At 27.3% G+C, this 16224-nt stretch overlaps 1 long non-coding RNA gene across 2 annotated transcripts; it reads right to left on the reverse strand.

Annotated features, from left to right (window-relative positions):
• Positions 1-288: 288 nt before the first annotated feature.
• On the reverse strand, positions 289-2990 carry LOC111311604 (uncharacterized). Of its 2 annotated transcripts, XR_016345191.1 has the most exons (5): positions 2632-2990; positions 1449-2528; positions 1257-1349; positions 1026-1098; positions 289-593 (listed from the first exon to the last, which is right to left on the reverse strand). It is a non-coding gene; the product is annotated as an uncharacterized LOC111311604 (long non-coding RNA). The 2 variants fall into 2 exon arrangements; XR_002692649.2 differs by having other exon boundaries at positions 1257-2528.
• Between the last annotated feature and the right edge of the window lie 13234 nt (positions 2991-16224).

Consider the following 16224-nt stretch of genomic DNA (forward strand, 5'->3'; position numbering starts at 1 on the left):
GATAATAAATGCCTTAAGTTTTATAAAAACACGGAAGTTAACGGCATTTGTAAGTAAATAGCCGTTACAAAACTGTCGCTAATATGCCATTTTCTTGTAATGAATGCTCCAAAATGAAAAATAAAGGAGACGTACCTGTTCTATGTACTTCAAATGTATTAGAACCTTTTCTGTTTCCAACTCTTAGAAAAAGGATAAAACCATTTCACTATGTAATAACAACGTCCATTACAAAAAGGAGAGAAGAAAGAGAATACCGTTTAGAATATTCATTATTTAAAGCCAACATGCCAAAGAAATAAAGTTTGTTCATTCAAAAAGCTTTCATTGGTTTATATTAAGTTTTTTTATAAGAACTAAGCTTGCCACTAGTGAAATACAATTAGAAAAGCTGTTTAAAAATTACAAAAAATGTATGGAAAAATCAATGAAGATTTAAGGTGCATACCCTGATGCACACCACAAGACATATATACTCTTGTAACATGCAAAACATAATGTATCTTAGCAAACCACTTACTAAGCAGGATGCATTCAAAATAATAGAGGAGAGTAGAACACCTGAGGTACAGAGCAATCAGCATGGGCTGGGTCTGAAAAAACAGCACATGAAACAGTCCCATTCATCAGTTTGGACTTCAGAAAATAGTGCCCTGTATTATCAGGGCTAAGGCAAGAAAGTAAACTAAATGATAAGGAGCATTCTGAGACAAGAAAAAGGAATGTAAGAGAGTGATATATATACTTTTTATTTTCCTTTCAGGTGCATAATTACATTAGATAAGGGAAAAGCTATTTGATGGAGTGCCAGTAAGATGCAAAATGTGCCTTCTGATTAAAGGAAATAAAGGAAATCAAATCTGCACTCTATAAAGTTATTTAACTATTGCTTCATGACAATATTAGTCAGAAAATGATATGATAGAGATTTTGCCTTCTTATTGCAACAAATCTTCCGAGCATTAGCAGAAAATTTATTGTGAAAGACTGAAAGCCAAATCCTTATCTATAAGTTAGTCAACTACCTTCCAGCTCCCACCACAACTATCTGTTGGTTTGGAAAGTCAGCCAATGATCGACCTTGTGCTCTTACAGTTCCTAACAATCCAGCAAGTGCAACTTGAGCAGTTTCTTAAGAGACATTAAGCACAACTCTCTAATAATGGTGGCATTCATAGTGATTTAAGTGCAATCAACACAACACTAGACACTAATGTAGTCCATAAAAGTAGCAAGTTGTTGCACCAAGAGTTCACCTGCATATCATTATTAAACATGCAAAACCTTTTCCAATAGCGTATCATATTTCTGTCAAGCCAAAAGAACATGCCAAAAAAAATTTTAACAACCTGTCACAAAACAAAGTCACAGCAAGTGTATTATAAGGTCCACTCAGCAAAGGCAGCAACTTCTTAAGAACAAGGTAACTGAGTACATATTTTACTCACAAAGCCGGTCTTCAAGTAGCATTTGATTGTTAGTACCAAAATCTAGCATAACTGGGAGTATCTATCAGCGACAGATATTGATTGAATAAATTAAAGTTATAACACAAGATAACAGTCACTATAGCAAGAAAAAATTGAAATGTAAAATACAATAAAAACATGGAAAAAAAACTTTCAAAGCAAGTATAAATCAAATAGTTGCAAGTACACAGTTTTCATTCCCTTATGCAAATGTTTAAGATCCTCCATTTTGCTAATGCAACAACACTGTCTGGTTAACCCTTAGTAATTTTCTCTTATGATTCCACTTTCAATTTAAAAACAGAGTCAAAGTTAAGGCTATTGTTAAAAACAAGGACAAGATCAACAAAGCAGGACCAATCTCTTAAAAGGCAAATACATAAGAAAATGAATTCAGTAAGCTAAATAAATATTAATTAACTAAATCCAGAACAGATATTATCCTATCATGTAGTAAACTCACTCAAAATATTAACACACAAATATTCATGGAATGAGGCTAATAAAATAACATGTACATGTGTAAAGGATCACAAATCATATATACAAGTTTTTTGTTCATATTACAGCAGATAACAAAATGGAATTGCAAGAGCTTATGGTAACATCTAACCATCATCGGAGACTAATTAATTAAGCATAATGAAACAAGTATTCTGTTTTAAGCCATAATAGTTCTCGAATATTTTAACTAAAAATACAGTACCTACTAAATTTTAGTGAGGCAATGAATAAGTAGGGATCAACTGCAAGTTGGAACAGAAACTTACCTCATAGGGAGCAAGACCAGTCTCTCCATTAAAAATTGAAATACCCATCAACAACCTTAGTAACAACTCAATGATACATTAACCAGCTAATAAAACCAAGCATATAACTATGACCCCAAACAAAACCTGTTCGGGGTTCTTCTTAATTAGCTATATGCGATAACACCACAACAGGCCCAAAAGAACCAAGTGAGAGTATTAGTAAGTCAATTTACATCTTATATGTTTTAATGAATTGATAAATCCCCAATTTCTTCATACTCCATCCATAATTTCCCAATTTTTTTCACTGCAATCCAATTAAACAGACAAATTTTTTTTTTTTTTTTATATTTCCTCAACAATTGAAAAGAAGAAACCAAAAAAAAAAAAAAATTTGAAAATGAACATACTTGCAGCTGGAGTCTGAGGGATTGAGGGATGGTCTTGAATTGGCTTTGGAGACTTAGGACACCACCAACCTCTTTCATTTTTTCCCAGTGATGCCCTGGCAAATAACGCCAGTGTTATTGTCTACGAAAACCGCCAATTGAGGCGCTGGAGCCACCGAGAAACACTGTGACTGAGTTAAAAATTGAGAAGAGTGGGGGAGGGACGCCGGAGGCGAGCAAGGGAGAGAGGGGAGACGCGAACAGGGGTGCTCAAAATTCGGTTGAATTAACTTATGGAATTGATTTAATTTGATTAATCCGTTGAACACTAAATCAATCTCAGTATGAAAATAATTTTAAAATAATTTTGATTTCGGTTCATTAGATTGAAAATGGAATTAATAAAAATTTTAATTAAAATATAATAAAATTAAAATTAAAAATTTATAAAACAAATTATTTTATTTTAAAATTTATTAGAATATTTAACTTAATATTTAAGTTAAATATAAAAATAATCGTTATATTATATAATTTTTATCAATTTAATATTTTAAAAAAAATTATCAATTTGATATTAAAATATTTATTTTACTATTTACTTTGATATTTTGAGTTAATATCGTTAATTAACTTATTCACATATCATAAACATTTAATATAATATTACACGTATTAAAAAATTTAATTAATCCCTCATCATCAATTACCTCCTCAGCATAAAAATTTTTAAAAAATTTTAAATAATTTTAAATATAATAACATTTTTTAAAATTTATATAAATTAAAAAATATAAAATATTTTTAAAAATTACAAAAATTTTTAAAAATTAGAAAAACTAAAAAAATAAAAAAACAATTCTCATATAATTAATAAAAATCCAAAAAAATCAAAAAAAATAAAAAAAACTTAAAAAATTGAAAATAAAAAACATCTAAAATATTTTTAAAATTTTTGAAAATTAAAAATTTTTTTTAATTATTAAAAAAAAATTTTCAAAAAATGAAATATTCTTAAAAATTAAAAAAAAAATAAAAATTTAATAAAAATTCACAAAAAATAAGAAAATTTAAAAAATCCATAAAATATATAAAAATTAAAGTTGTAAGATTCAAAAAATGAAAAATTTTCATAATTCTTTAAAAAATTTACAAATTTACAAATTTTTAAATTTTTTATATTTTTTCAAAATATTTTATATTTTTTTATTTCTATGTTTTAAGCTTTTGTGATTTTTTTTAATTTTAAAAAAAAAATTTTTATTTTTTTTTAAATTTATATTTACTACTACATATAAAAGATATCTAAAAAAAGTCTGAAGCTGCCACATGTCCAAATTCTTACGTTTTTTCATGATTTTTTTTTGTATGGGGTTTGATTCTGAAAAAACTTCCTTTGCTCCCTTTGCACAGCTGCCATTTCTCATTTTTTGCTCTGTTTGCTCTTTTTTTTTTGTTTTTCATTGTGTTTTTTTTTTTTTTTGGTTTGAAGACATCGATTTTGTTTTGTTAAAATTTTTTCTGTGTTGTGGGAGTTTTGTGTTTTTTTTTTTCATAAATTTTAGTTTTTTTGTTTTCTCATCATTTACCTTTTTTTTAAATTATCAATTTTATTATTAATTTTCACCCACCCTATTTTTCTAATCAATGATCATCGAAATCCCCAATACCTCACAGCCGATTTTAATCTTGCTACATTTCCAATTGAAAACTCTAATTTGTTTCCCCTTACTTAGTTCAGTGTAGTCCCTCCCCCTAACAAAAAAAAAAAAAGAAATTGATTTATTGTTTCCTTTTATAATTGCATTAAGATTCAAAAATTAGCTTAAAACCTTAATTTGCTCAAGCTATAAAAGATACGTGGCGGTCCAGGTCTTGCTTCACTACCATTGTTGCTCAAATCTCTATGAGTTCAGTTTTTTTTTTTTTTTTAACTATAATTTTTTGTAGAAATGTTTACTTATTCACTTTAATTTTGTAAAAAAAATTTAACTCTTTAGTTAAAATTTGGGGTTAACTAACTTGATTTAAGTATTTTTTTTAAGCTGTTAACTTGGATCCGTCTATTTTTTTTATCATATAGCTTTGAAATTAGTGGGATTTAGGTTTTTTAAAATTTAACAATTTTTTTATGGGTTTTTAGTTTGCTCAAATGGTTTTTGTTAACCAAGGAAATGATGGGAAAAGGAAGGGAAATTAACTGCAAAGTTAACATTTTTTTTTTACTCTAAGACAAGGAATAACCCAACTCTGCTTAATGCTTGGATGTGGTTAACTTTGATGTTTGATTGATTGGTTAATTTAGATTAAAATTTTCATATATTTTACCTTTTTTTGGTTTCACAAAAATTAGATAGAACTTAAAAAGTTAAGATATTGAATTAAAAGATAGGTAATTAGGGTTGATTAAATGTGTTTGAAAGTTGTATGACTTGGTCGAGTAGAGTTTTACTTAATCCAATTAGTATTATCTTCAGCTTTAATAGTAGATTATATGTTACTCTAATATTCATTTGTGTGGCTTGTGCTAGGTTGTAAGTTTCCACCTCTAAGACTGGGAAGCATGGTCATACTAAGTGTTACTTTGTTGGAATTAACATCTTCACTGGCAAGAAGCTAGAAAATTTTGTTCCTTTTTCACACAACTGTGATGTATGAAATACTAACTTATTTCATAAATCGTTATTCTTAATCATTTTCGATTTTACTTTTAATCTGTAATACAATTGCATTGGTGTTAATGAATGTTTCTATTTTAACAGGTTACACATGTCAACCGTATTAACTACCAATTAATTGACATTTTTTTATGATGGAATTGTAAGTTCATTTGCTTCATGTTTTATATGTCTATGTGTTTGTTTCTAATTTTATTTATTAATTTTGACACTTAGGTTTAACTTAATTTTCTTATCTTTTTATCTAATTATTTGATTAGTACAAAATTCTATTCCGTTGTGTATATACTTTTAATTTTGTATGCTTTCTGTTTTCTACTTCAATTTAGTATCAATGAAAATTTTGCTAGAATTTATTGATTTATTCTTGGTAATGCTTGCTAGACTAAAATTTTCTCCTTTTTATGTTTCTTATTTTAAAATGAAAATTAGAGTTCTCATATGGGCTATTCTTAAGCTTAATAAGTATTAAACAATACATGTTATTAATGCTTAAATTTAAAGAAGCTGTCAGGTTTAACTATTATAATTTAGCTATTAAATTTATAATCTCAATAGTCTAAGTACTTTTTCTCTATTAGTTTTTTATTATTTGATTTGGTTTGGTAATATAGAGTAACAACCTAATTATGAACTTAAATTATGCATTTTAGAATAAAGATACAGAAGCCATGCCCAGGTTGTTAATTTTGTTTATATTAGAGGAGTGTTGCTGCAATTTTCAATTTTTTTCTAAGTATATAAGTAATGGATCTAAGCATATAAATATATCTTAATTATGACTCCATGTATATTGGTATTATGATGTTTATTTTGTTTATGTGACACACATCTTGATGAGAGGAAGAAATGAGTAAGGATGGCTTTTTTGGCATGTGGTTGGATTAAACATGAACATTCAAATTGTGGCTTGAAAAGTACATTTTCCTGCTTAAATAGTATGCTAAAATTTTGGATGGTTTAATGGAATCTTGGGAAACATGCTAATGATTGCTATTATCTCACTTCTCGGTGATGAGGAAAAACAAACAGTCTATGACCAAACTGGTTGTGTTGATGATGCTATGAGTAAATGTAGTTTAAGACTGCTGGAAATCCCTAGGACATCGCAATATTCTATTTCTTTTTAGCTTTTGTTGTGAAAAATGCATTCTTAAACTTCCTATTCTTATACAAGTAAGTCAATGAATTGGTCAGTTTGTCAAATTTATTTCCTTGCTAATTAAGCATTATCTAATTTGTTTCCATTTATTTTGTTGATGAGGACCTTGCTGAGGATATTGTTGAGAATTTGAAAAAAAATTTAAAGCTATGTACAAAAAGGTTGTGATAATTGTGACTCTCTTTCTCTTTATGTCATTAGAATTTTTGCTTTCTATTCCATTTCTTTGATAATGGTTTAATCAATTTTTAGGTCACTGAGGTTGATGTTAAAGAGTTTGAAGCAAACTATAGGGGATTTGATTCAGACAAAAAAGTCTAATTAATGTTTATAAAAAGTGCAAAGGCAATATGAATAAATAAAAGAGATTGTTTTCTTTTAGGCTTTCCAGATTAATTCTGATTTTTTGCTCCATCAACAAGCTTTTCTATTCAATGCTTTGTTCGAACCCTAATTTTGATTCGCATCGTTTCAAGGATATGCTTAAGGATGTAATAGCTATTGGTGAGACATTTTTGCAACTTTTATTTACATGCTTAGAATTATTTTGTTCTTGAAGTACAATGGATGGCATTAAACCTTCTTTTTATGTCATTAAACCTTCTCTAACATTCATGTGGCTACAATTTTGACAAAGAAGTACAATGGATGGCAAAAGCCAATTTGCTAAATTCTAGATGCTATATGGTGAAATTTTTATATCATTAGACCTTCCTTTTATGTCATCATGTTTTTTCCTACAATCTACCTAGGCACTCTCTTTTATGTACTTCACTGAAATACCTTTATTAGGTTTTTTGAGCTTCCATTAACCATAAATAAGCTTCCAATTCAATAAAATACTAAAAATTATTGTAACAACCCATGTGAAGCTGGGCTTTACTCACTAGTTGTTATTAAAATTTTAATTTTTTTTTAATTTTTAGAATTTTTTATTAAAATTTTGAGATTTTTTAATTTTTTTTAAGTTGTCATAATTTTCTTAATTTTGTTAAATAAATCAATTTTTATTTTTTTTTATAATTTTTAAAATATTTTAAAATTTTAAAAATTTTAGAATTTCTCTTTTAATGTTAATGTGGCAATTGATGATGTGACATTAATTAGACTTTTTGACATATATCAACATATTATTGGTTGTTCGTGTTACGTTAGCAAGTTGACTAATAGTAATTGTCTTAGATACTAAAGAGAATGACGAAATAAAAGTTTGAGTACCAAACTGAAAATTTTATTTTTTTTAGATACCAAACTAATAGAAAATGTATAATAGAGACGCTATTTTTATATTTAACATTTACTACTTTGGTATTTCAATATTTTATTGGATTATTTTGTTTAATTTGTTTCAAATATGAAAATTTAAGAGTTTAAAATATAATTTAACTTAAATGTACTTATTATTCGATTAACAAAAAATTAACCAAATCAATCAAATTTAACTAAAAATAATTTAATTTTAGTTTAGTTGATTAATTTCTGAAACTAACATATTCAATTCGCTTAACAAAAATGAAATAATATAATTCAATTAATTAATTTTGAATAATTCGATTTGAAATGAACTAAACAAATCGAATGAACACCTCTAGTGGCAAAAGCAAAAGGAGCTGAATAAAGAGTTGATGAAATAAATAAAGGGTAAAAAAAGAGACAGGATCTAGTCGTCGAATGTCTAAAGGATGGTGGACAAGCCTTGCCGATGCTGGGGTTGAAACGTAGGGCTTGATTGGAAAGGAAATTGGTTTTTTGGGTCAAGAGTAAAAGAAAAAAGAAAAAAAAAGGGAAAAAGGAGAGAGAGAGAAAATTAGTGATTTAAACTTACAACGATTTAATGATGAAAATTCATCGCTAATACCTCCGATACCATAATTAGTGATGAAAATATTTCATCACTAAATCTTTATTATTTTAAAAAAATTAAAGTTGTTTTTTGAATTAGTGACGAAAATTTTGCATCGTTAATTTCATTGATAAAACTGAAATGTCAACTCACTTAAATCTATTGGTAATAGGATCTTTTAACTACGTAAATTTTCATCGATAATTTTTCGTTGCTAAAAAGCTATTTTCTTGTAGTGTTACATACTGAAAGATCTTTTTGCTTTGAATGTCTTAAACAAACGCCATTGTTTTAATGGTTCATTTCGTTGATCATTTACCTTGCCTATGCGATAGGTTGGTGTACATCACATAACTTAAAAGGTTGTGGTTGATGTAGTCGAAGGGATACTAAAAGGGTGTTTGACAAAAGAGTCACATTTCGGTTAAAAAAGTTTCACTACAAGAAAATAGATAATTGGTGGCAATTCTTTAACGATATTTCACTAAAAATTATCACAAAATTTCATGTTTTTCCAAGCATACCAATGTTTATGAAACAAATGCCACTAAATCTGTATTTAGTGGCATTTTATTTTATAAATGCCACTAATGATAAAATTTTGCAGTGTTTATTAAAAAAAATGCTACTAAATAATTTTTAAATTTTTAATAATTGTAAATGTAATTTTTAAAACTCTTTTTAACTCAAAACATTAAAATTTAGTGATGTTTGTTTGTTGAAAATGCCTCTATTTGTTAGATTTAGGGCCGTTTATCTGTACAAATGTCACTAAAATTATCCCTAAATTAAAAGAATTTCAAATCCCCATCTAGCCAAAACACAGTTCAAGCTTCAGTTTCATTCTACTATTTCTTTTCTTTACATAACTTCATTGGTACAAAGGTTTAGATTGATTTCTTTTTCTAGCTTTTCCTTTCCTTTTCCTTTTCTTTTCCTTTTGATTTTTGGTTTAAAATTTTCCTCCAAAACCCATTTCCCCTTCTTTTCCCATTTTTTTTTTCTTTCTCGATTTCTTTTGAACCAAAATTACTTGCTGTCATTTCCTTAATGGCTCAATATGACTTTAAAGATTGGAGCCACCTTGAACCGTCTGAAAAATGTATATATATGGTACATGGATACGTATTTGGGTGTGTGTTTTTTTTAATGTTTGCTGAGATAGGGTTATGCTTTGTTAAGGTGATAGAGCAAGTGGTTGATGGCAGTTTTGTTTTCTCAACCTAGTTCTAGTATCCATTAGGTTGGGATGTTACTTTTGGCCAAGTTCTGATTAGGCTTTGAGGTTGTGTTTCTTTATTAGTTTAGTGAACTTATGAAAACCTTAAATGTAATTTCTAATTCCCAAAATATTTTTTTTGTTTATATTGTAAGGGAAGCCAAGAATTTTCTTTTATTTTAAAGGTAAGACATGTCTGCTTAACTAAAATATGCTTATTGATTATTGTTGATTGTCTGTTGTTTCTTTCCTTGGAGTAGTTCGCAGAGGCCATTCAAAATTCCTAGCATGAGACTTAAATTTGCTACAACTTTAACATTCATAATCAAATAAATTCTTGTACTGAAATTAAGGTCAATCTCATTTTCATGTCTATGTTAATTGTGTACTTAAACTTGAGATTGTTTAAAATAGTATATTTAGTAGAATAAGTTAAATTGGATGCCAACATGAATTTAGCTAAATAATACAAGATGCTTTCATAAATTTATGCGACAAATTGTGCATGTGTCAAAATCCTATTATTATCATTATGATTGAAATAAAAACTCACATAGCTTTCTTTTATAGGTAGAATAATAAACCTTAAATTTGGAAGAATTTTCATAAATATGGAAGAATTTCCTTAAATTTGGAAAAAATGATAATGAGAACTTTTATATTCCTTGAAAGTTGAAATCCTTGAAGGTTGAAACCTTATGAGTACCATTTTTTATTCTTTTTTTTTCATAATAACTTCGTTTCAAGAGTTCTCTAGTAATTCATTAAAGAAATTTTAATACCATTTATAAAGTTCCTTGAAAGTTGAAACCTCATAAGTACCATTTTTTATTCCTTTTCTTTTTAAAATAACTTCATTTTAGGAGTTTTCTCTAGTAATTCATTAAAGAAATTGTAATACCTTTTATAAAGTTCTATTAATCTTCTAATGTTGGAAATACTATCTAACTTTTGTTCTTTACCGTTTGGCATAAAAGGATTAGTATTTATGTATAACTTGCATTGCACTTTGTTGTCCATGTGCCGATGGTTTGTTGGTTCAAGAGTAACATAGGAAATATTTTAGATTGAAGTTTCTTTTGATCAACAATTAAGTGGAATAGGAGGAAGAAATCTAAGGAAATACTAAATGCTAGAGGTCTTTTGGTTACAGCTAATGACTCTTTAAAATGTCATTCAAGATTTCATCAAGTTTTTTCAACTTTTAATAGCGAAAGTTGAAATACTTACATATGAAATGTTATAATTTCCTTAGATTTAGGTATTCTTCCATGGGTTTTAAATTAAAATAAGATAATGCCAATCTTTCATCACTAATTGTCTTTATTATGGAACTTAAAATAATAATGTATTATCATGTTTAGATTTAGGTTTTCTTCCATGGGTATTAATTAGGTATTAGTTAAGTGAGTTTATGTCTTTTATATGGAACTTAAAATAAACTATTTATTTATTTACCAAATGAAAAATATATATTTATGAATATTTTAAATTGTTTATCATTTTTCAATTCTTTTATGTTAACAATAAATAAGGATTTAAACTCTTTATTTCATAAATATTTTTAGCAATGATAAACATATGCCAAAAAATTATATGCAAAAAAAAAAAAAAAGATATGATTCTATTGAATGATACATACAACATATAAAAAGAAAAAAAAAATTTATATGTTAGCTCAAAGACTTGAATTAAATCAAAGGGGGTGAATTGGTTAATACTAAATTTTTTCAAATTCAATATCCAATAAGTACAAAATTCACAAATAAGTTTTTATAAGTAAACACAATAAATATGAATACTAATAATCTTAAAAGCAAAAGATAAAAATAGAAAATCAAACACACAAATTTATAAAGGTTCAACCATTCCTTTAGAGACCTATGTCTTCTCCCTTAGTCTTATTTCCTAGGAAATTCAATCCACTATGTATTGAATGTTACAACCTAGTTTTTTAAAACCCAATACAATCAACAACACAATCTCTTAAGGCTTATTCCCCCCCTTAAACTCACAACCTCACAATATAAGTTTTCAAAGTGTTTTGCAAACTCAAAGAACCTTTATAAAGTTGAGTATTTGCTAATTTGAAAAACAAATCAAGATTAAAAAGAATATTAAGAGAAAATCATATATAACAAGAATTTTTATACTTTTTTCACACTAAGACGCTCTTTAATGCTTGGAGAAGATGGTAAATGGAAGCAATAAGTTTTTTTGGCTTTAAGTACCATCAAATGTGGTGGGAGACCTTCATTTATATATTGAATGTGGAAGATAACCGTTACTTACATTAATTGTTTGGAGCTTACACAAAATTTCAGACAAAAATAGCTATTGCAAACATTATGAGCACGAATGGATCGATCCCTTTATGGGCAAGATATATTGGGTTAGTTAGAATTCAAACAATTTCATGTGTGAAAAGTCACAACCAATCAATCCATAGTTTATACCAATCAACCTCTTTTTTAGGTGATTGATCTTTTTTTCAAAATCTAGAGTAAAATTTTCATTCTGTGTAAAAAACCAATTGATCCCTTCATAAGTGGATTGATCCTATCTTTAAAAACCTTGAACCAATCGATCCATATAAGGAAAGGATCAATTGGTTTTCATGAAACTTACACAAAACTTCTTTTTGGCCAAAAATTTTGTTGATCCCCTTGAGGGGGGATTAATCACTTCTATGCTACTTTACCCTTTTTTTTTTCAAATTATGCCAGATGAATTGAACATATTTTTAACTAGATAAAAAGCTGAAAAAGTATTCAAATTAAGTTCAAATCATTTTAATTCAATTTTAGAAAATTTTTTTTTGTTATTTCAAAATGTTTTATCAATTTAAGGTTAACAATCTCCCCTTTTTTTTATATGACAAAACCAATAGTTATAGTTTGCTTTGAAAATATATATTTTTTTAAAATAAGCTCCCCCTGAATTTAAGCAAGATTAACAAAATTAAAGGGCCATTTTCTCATCATAGACATAACAAATATAAAATGTAGAAGTTTCCATTTTTCATTAAGCAAATCATGATATCAAGAGCATTCATAGGACATGGATATAAGCAACATAACAATTTAGTTTAGCAAATTTTCACAATACACATACATAAACTTTTCTCCTTTTCTATCATAGCTAAAAGTATTAAAAACAAGGTAACAATATTATAACCAATTTAAGATCAACTTGCTCAATCAATTCAAGGCAACAATATTATAATCAACTCAAGGCTAATATTATTGAAACTCAATACTATAGCCCACCATAACATCATCATACCAAGAATGAAAATAACCACAATAGCACCTCTTTAGCAATACAATCAATTACAATAAACTTTGAATCTTAAAACCACACAAGCAAGCAAAGAAAAGTTCATGCCAATAAAATTCATGCCATTATATGCAAAGTACCAAAATTGATGCTACAATATACTATCTTAAAGAAAATTAAAAACTTAAAAATATAAAAGAAACATGTAGGAAAAATATTTAAGGTTGGTTTAAAGGATAGGTCAAGGTGGAATAGGATAAGGAGGAAAAGGATAAAAATGCTGCTTTATTTGCTTTTGTGCAGTCCAGGTTTGTCTAATGTCAGTCCTAACTTATTTAACTTGTAAAGCCATCTCATTTTGTGTTAATTCTATGTTTTTCAATCTAAAGTTCATATCCCATACCAATGAGTATAAATTGTTTATTCGAGTCATAAGAATTTACAAAACTCTTTGAGTATCAAATGATGTACTAGAAAGACTTTCTTAGCAAATATTTTATGAAACTTCTTATATAATATCTTGAACCTTATGTTTTTCTTCATGCTCAATTTCAAGTTCACTTTTTTTAATCTATACCCTAATAACATTTTGAGTGTATCCTATATTATGAAGTATATGAACTCCAATAATACTAGTAAGATCGGACACAATCTCTCTATCACTTTTAGTATTGATACCCACCCTTCTAAGTAGATTGCTAATAGCTATCTTATATACCAAAGTGTAGTCTTTGTTTTGAACAACCATCATCATATCATTAAAAATAAAGTGCACAAGATTGGGTTTCTTCTCTTGTTTGATCTTATCCATCCACCAATAACTTTGTTTCCTAATGGTGGAGTATTGGGTTACAAATAGTGCTAACATATGTGTGATGATAAGATGAATCAATCTATCATGCATGTTCAACCTAAAAGCCTAAGTTGGAGCAACCTTCAAATTATCATTATAAAAAATACCTAAGGCCAATCCAAGCATATTACACCTAGTGTTTGTGTCTCCCATTATCTTCTAACATGAAAGCTTCAGTCAACAAGTTCTTATCCACAATTATTTCTTTACTCATCACAAATGTCTTAAATTTATCAGTATCGGTTATTAATACACTCTAATTATGTTTAGCTTAACCAAAAGGTTGAAAGTTGATTTACATTACTACTAACCTAAAACAATGAACATGTAAAGTAAAGGAAATTAAATAACATCAAATGAACATGAAAGTAAAACTAAAAAACCATGTAATCTAATGCATGAAGTATTCAAAAATAGAATGCAAAGCATAAATGAAGTGCATGAACAATAAAAGAAATGCAAAACTCAAAACCTAGAGTTAATGCAACAAAAGCAAAACATGGAATTTAAATGGATCTAATTCTAATGCAAGGTATTTAAGTGCAGTTGAACTTAAAAACAATAATCAAACTAAATCTAAATGCATCAAATTAAAATTGCATGAATTAAATGCAAGAAAATGTAAAAGTGCTTAAATCGAAATCTAAATCTACATGCTAAAATTTAAATTTTCATAAATTAAAACTTAGATCTACAAGGTTGAAAGCAATTGAACTTAAATTGATTTATAGGAACTTAGTCAACATGTGAACTGTAAATACAGGAAAAAAAACTAGCTAAAAGAATGAAATAACAAGCTCAATAAACTTCAAACAAAAGTAAGTGCATGAAATAGAAATAACAGAACAATAAGAATTGAAATCAACCAAACAATATTCAAAAACATCAATTAAATTGCAAGTAATTGAAAATTAACAAATAAACAAGTAAATGAACAAAAAAAAATAAAAGAAAGAGTGGACCGATCGCCTAAAAAAAAGAAAAGATATTACAAGTGATGTCATCACCTGCTATATTTCATTATCATTGTGATGTCACATTGGAAATAAAAAACCAATATTGACCCTTTCTTATAACTATATATATATATATAGGTATTAATGTTAAGTTTTCATCTTAGATTGGAAGGATATATCATAAAACATGAAGAAGACTTCTATTTTATGGAATTATTAAGAGTGTTTGTACTTTTATCGATCACTTATGAGAAAAGAGAACTAGATTCAAAAGTAAGTGGAGTCCTCCTAGAGAATTTTAATTAACAGGGAGATTTTATTAATTTTTAACAGGCATCAATAATCACTTTATCATTTCCTTTAGAAAAATCAATTTCGATTAATGTCATTTTTGATAAAATATCAATCCAACAACGATACTATGAGTATTTTGCCTCATTTATTGTGAATAATATTTTGTAATTATAGGATATAATTACTAGTTATCGTCTAGATATAATAATTATTTTTAAAAAAAGTTATAATTTGAGAATAAGGGAATGGATTATATTTATTAGAATTAAATATAAAATTTATTGAATATGATTTTTTAAAAGTAGCGACATAAATCAATTAAATTAAGTTTTAAATTTGATATAAAATAATTATTCATCATTTAAAGAAAATGAGTGATTATATATACGTACGTGTAAATGTATGTATTTATATAAATACACATCCATGACATCGTCCGAAATTATCTTTAATATTCGATACGCATCCAATGAAAAAATTGTTCAACAAGTATTTTTGAGATTGAAATAAGCAAATAGTCATAATGGCATGTCACTAATAAAGGCCATATCAATTCAAAGAAAAATAAATCAATATGGTGGATGTGGCTCATCAAGAATTAAAGGAGCTAGAGAGAAATGTATTGGCAGGGTTGTTATAAGTCCTGTCAAGATCATACTTTTATGTCCAAAATTACATCACCAAGGCCTTTGTTAAATTATCCTTCATTCCATAATTGAATATTACCAGCTGCTAAAGTCATTCGCATCACTATATTTTGGGATAACTTTACGCCCAAACGATGCTCAACAAAATAGGGTTTCTAACAGACAACAACCAGCTCTATTAGAAAACGACATGATCTGTATAGTTGAAAAAAAAAGATTGACAAGCTTCTTGCTCACGAATATTAGAGCTGGAAATATATTGAGACAAAAACACTACTATAAGTGAAACATCTTAAGACAATAAAATGAAAAAGTGAGTTTTGGTATTAAATGATGATACCCGAACTATTCGTGAGTATTACAATGAAAAATGTTAACTAGAGCCACTAGGCATTGGTTAGATGATATTTAATATATATATATATATATATAATTACTGTGTTTCACATCTTGAAAATAGTACACTAAATCCAAAAATTTTTTCTTAAATAATATTTTAACTATTTTTTAATCAGTACATATAGGCACTCATTACCCGAATTTTACAATAATTACAAAATATTCATTTCCTTTGAGAGGGGGAGAAAAAATAAATAAACAGTACTTCACGCAATAAATTGACTATGCATAAGCAAAATTGAAAAGCTTTGATTCTCCAAGAGCATTAATGTTTCAAGCTCATC

Source organism: Durio zibethinus, chromosome 9 (assembly GCF_047325235.1).
Source record: "Durio zibethinus cultivar Kanyao isolate XHJ-2024 chromosome 9, ASM4732523v1, whole genome shotgun sequence".
Lineage (NCBI taxonomy): Eukaryota > Viridiplantae > Streptophyta > Magnoliopsida > Malvales > Malvaceae > Durio > Durio zibethinus.